The sequence below is a fragment of the Meleagris gallopavo genome, chromosome 4 (genome assembly GCF_000146605.3).
Source record: "Meleagris gallopavo isolate NT-WF06-2002-E0010 breed Aviagen turkey brand Nicholas breeding stock chromosome 4, Turkey_5.1, whole genome shotgun sequence".
Lineage (NCBI taxonomy): Eukaryota > Metazoa > Chordata > Aves > Galliformes > Phasianidae > Meleagris > Meleagris gallopavo.
The window spans coordinates 20,087,416-20,092,263 of record NC_015014.2 but is presented as its reverse complement, the minus strand read 5'-3'; positions in this window follow the sequence as shown (position 1 = coordinate 20,092,263).

Here is a 4,848-nt window from a genome sequence, read left to right as displayed (position 1 = left end):
GATGCACCTCAGACAGGGACCGCCGCTGATCACGACAAGCACACTTCCATCTGATTCATCTTCTCGACTACCTTTACCCTCCCTCAGGTATCCCTCTTCCTTCTGGGATTTTCCATCATCCGAGCACTAGAGATCTCTCATTTAAGAGTTCTGTTTGCAAACGAAGGTGATATTTTGTCATCTTTTTCACTGAAAAGCACAAGCAGTCCCCTGATATGCATTTTTTTCCTTTTTAAATACCACATGCTTTCTGGGCAGCCCAGGGATTTTCTTAGCCCTGCAATTTCTCCCTCTATTCCCACAATACCAAATTATACAAGTAAGGGATATGCTCACGGTACCACATAGCCAAAATCAAACTTCAGAAAGCCCACAGTGCATGCACTCCCTCCCTTGCTAATGTAGTTCAGTTTATGTTTATGTTCTCAGTCAGAGCTGGAGGCAGCAAGTGACATCTAATTCTCAAAACAGCACCCATGCTCAGTCCACTCGCTGAAGAAACACACCATCAGCTGCTCCTTCACAAAGATCAAGTCACACTGCTTCCAACTACTGTGAGATCTTTAATCTATCTTCATTTAAAAATAACAAACACATGTGGAAACATAAGAATATGAAGCACACTGCACCTGGCAGAGTGATACTGAAGTAACGGTAAGACAGTGCGGGTCGAGCCACTCAGGACTAAGAAGCGAGCTGTGCTCTGTAATGCCCAACGCACCGTGATACCCCTATAAAATCCAGCACTGGAAGCCAAAACCAGGAGTACACTTTGCTCAAGAGCTCCCATCCACCTTCTGACTGCAGTCACACTGTTTCAAAAGCAGGAGAGCCCAGAGAACACCAAAGGAAAACACAGGGCTGTATTTCACTGCCAGACAGTATGGAACTCCTGGTTACTGGCAGTTCTCTAAGTTCTATGCTTACGTATTTGCTAATTTGCTTCTTTGAGGTAAGCACTGAAATTCACCCCACACTCTGAAACAGCTCACCACAGAGCCTCAGACACACGTGCATGGCCATTAGGAAGGAAACGGATGGTTCAAGAAAGGGAATAACTTCTTTCACCAGCTACCAAGATATTAGAATAATGTGTCGGGAAGATACAGGGGGCATAACCAAGCTATAAAGCATCTGACTTTGCTAAGACAGGTGTGTAACCACCATATATCCACCCAGCCTCAAAAAGCCTGAGTTTAACCCTTACATACCTCAGAGTAATATGCAACTCCTTTGCAGTACGTGAGAAAGAGATGAAATAAGAATATCTGGAAAATCCACTTCTTTGACTTCTTCTCAAATTTCTTATGGCCTACACAGCAAGTTGGCCAACCTGCTCAACACTCCTTCCTTGTAATAAATGCATTGTAACACAATGCATCACATGTAAATAATAACAGTGTTTGCAGAAGTCTAAGAAGATTAAACATTTTCTTAATGCAGGTCTCATTGTTACAATTGAGATGCATCCACATCATGTCTCTCTCATCTCATATCCCTTAATAGCCACCCATGGACAGGTGCTTTCATACCACTCAGTATGACCTTGTTGTCCACTTCACGTAACTCACTCTTCCCTAGCACAATAGTGCTCTATTGCTTTAGACATTTTGTTAGACATGCTACAGCCAATTCTGCAAATCTGTTACCATTCTGCGATACAACGGCACTAGCAGTTACATGCTACAGATAGGCTGAATCCGGTACAGGACACCGACAAAAACACCAGAAAGAACAAAGCAACCAACACCATTTTCCCTTAAATGAAATAGAGCCTACGGGGTGGTGTCCGGTTCTCACTGGAACAATCTAATTCCACCTAGCAAACAATATTTCTCCCAGTTTCAACGGTCAGTCCTACTGCCACAGCCTCAGTTTTGCTCAATGAGAAGGGTGAAAACACATATATCCATATACAAGACAAAAGAGTCCCCTGCCATTATTCAAGACTCCCAAAACTCCAGCATTATTTTAGGAATCACATCAATCACGCATTCCTGCACAGAAGAGAAATGAGAAAATGTGAGAGAGAGACAGGAACAGAGAAAGCAGCAGCACAGCCTGTGGGACAGCCGGCCAACCCCAGCGTGCATAGGAGCCTCGTAACTACATCCTGCCACCCAGCCCGGGCAAGGTGCGAGAGGCCCGGCATCAGGAGATGAGGACAACAGCAGATACATGAGTGAGCCTGCTTATCCCAAGATAAAAACTTGAAAACAAAATACTGAGTTAAACAGACATTCTGCAGCAGTTCCTTCAGGATGCCTACAAAACAAAGCAAGTATTTTCTCAAAATATATCGGCATTGCCAGCAATTCAAAGAAAGTACCAATGCAAGTATTTGTCACGAGCTGGACATTTCAACTGCAGTTAGCAACGCACCTACCAACAACAACAACAACGAAAGAAAACCACGGTAAACTAAAAGCTAAAATACAAAACCATGCAAAAATCAACTGTTTTATTTCCCCATATGCATACATGTATTATGGCCAATGACAGATTCAATTTACTATTTCAAAATGCAGGCTTTATTACAGTAAGATTTTGCAAAAAAAGAGACTTCCACCATGATGATGCACTGGGGGGTAAATTAGAAGCAAGATATGTGGTTTCTCACATTAAAATTTACCGTAGTCCAGTTCCTCCTCCCCCAAAATCTGTTTATTTTGGACAGATGATATAAGACTTCCTTAGAGCAGGAAGTCCTGCAAGTCAGAGGCCACTGCTGAGCCAATATTTCCAGTATTTTGCAATAGGAACTTCAAATCCCTTACAAACACGAAGAGAATGGCCAGTCGGCATCTGCAGATTTGCCCTGCAGCACTTTAACAATGAGAGACCAACTTAGCATAGTTCTGCTCAGCAGACTTTCAGAAACTGAGGTGAAACCTCACGACCCAACAGTACGAAACATCCAGCAGCTGCATTTGGGAGGCAAAACACTGTGCCCAAACTCTGCACTTTCTAAACAATCTCATGACAGCCTTGAGTATTTCCAACAGGAAACCAACATCCATCCACACTCTCATGATCTCCACACAGTACTCAGCCCAGAAGTCTTCCACACGCTAAGAAATCCAACTGAGCATTGGAATAAAACTGTGAAATAGATGAAGTAAGGCTTGCAGGTGTGAAATACGTTGCTAAAGTCTTCTAGCAGCAACAAATGTCTGCACATCCCAAAGACCTGGTGCCACATGCATACACTACTGCTGGTAGTCATGCTCCAGTGACCCAGAGCTATATAGGGAGACTGTTGAGGTACCTTCTCAGCTGATCCAGGTAACAAGATGAAAGAAATAGTTTTGTTTTTACTTAGCATCTTCCAATTACTGGTCTGAAGGCAAGTTTGCCCTTGCAGTGATGCAACACAACACTATGAGGTAGCTGATCCCAGGGCACAGAACTGCAAATGAAGAAACAATGTACCAGAAGGACTACATAAACCTTGAGACAGAAATGCTGCAATGCATTTCTAAATGGGCGCTGAAGCTATTAAATATCACAGCAGCACTGTGCCTAACTTGCTTCACTCTGAATTGATGATCAGCTTGCTAAGAACTGCAGTGTAACCCCAGCCGTACAATACTCATACTCCAAGCTCAGCAGCCTAAAACTGTTGGGCAAATTGGAAAAACAAACAGGTCCATTTCCCAGCAAATACATACCAAACTGAAGAACACCACTCACTGAGAGTCTGTTCTAGCACCACAGATATTTCAGGCATTCCTCTACCGAAAATATTTTGCTGTCCCTAGCGTTCAGTATTGCAGAGCTGGCTCCAAGTGAACTATATAGATCCATAGCGAACAGCACAGAAATACCATTTTTGACCCAAACTTGTATCTGAAGGTGGCCTGACAACTCTTCGTTACCAAGATCACTGTGCAGATGCAATATTAACAGGGCTTCATGTTTCTAGTACCAAAGCTGGGACCTCTATAAAGTACTTTGCTTTATAAACATCATATAGCCTAATATAGCCATAGTCTATAGCCTAACGACATCAGGAAGGAGGCGCTTGTCCCGAAGTGACTGACCAACTCACAAAGCGATGAACGCACTTCATGCTTGTGAACACTACAAATGTATTGACATGCTGTAGGATACACGAAATACCTCACAAATGCCAGCTCATGCACACTGTGCACATAGCCAACCCTACCGTGCCGCTGCTTGAGTTTCACTTGCCTTGGCACCAAAACGTGCCACAGATGCACGAAAACATGTCACGATGCCATCAGGACAGCTCCCTGCAGAACCAGCCCAGGTTTGGGGGAGTCTGTGATGCTGAAACCCAACACAGCAGAAGCCCTCTGAGGCCACCTCTGTGTGGAATGGTCCCTAGGGAGGTGTCACACCTGTACCCAAAGCACACATGGGCACAGGCTGAGCTAATGCATCAGCTAATTGTGCCTACTAACGCAACATACAACATCTACCTTTCCTAACAGGAAACCTACCATATTCCATGGTGAAACGTAATGCTCTAGTATACACAGACCTACGGTGCCAACTAACAAAACACAACCCAGCCAGGAAAATAAGCACAGGGCTCGCTGGTCCACAGAGGAATCCTTCTGGGAGTTACTCTTGTTAAACACACAAAAAAACAGGTAGGCCATTCGTGAAACCCCAGCCGAAAATAAGCACATTTACCCTTCTGCACCACCTCCCGCCTCCATCTCTCCATCTCTCTCCACACCGACATCTCCAGCCCCAGCTGGGAGCCACGGCCCTCATCCCTCAAGGTGAGCACCGCGGCTGGGTCGGAGACCACGGGCGAAACAAATAAACAACCCCGTGAGGAAGACGACGACGGAACCCGGCCGCCCTCCACGACAG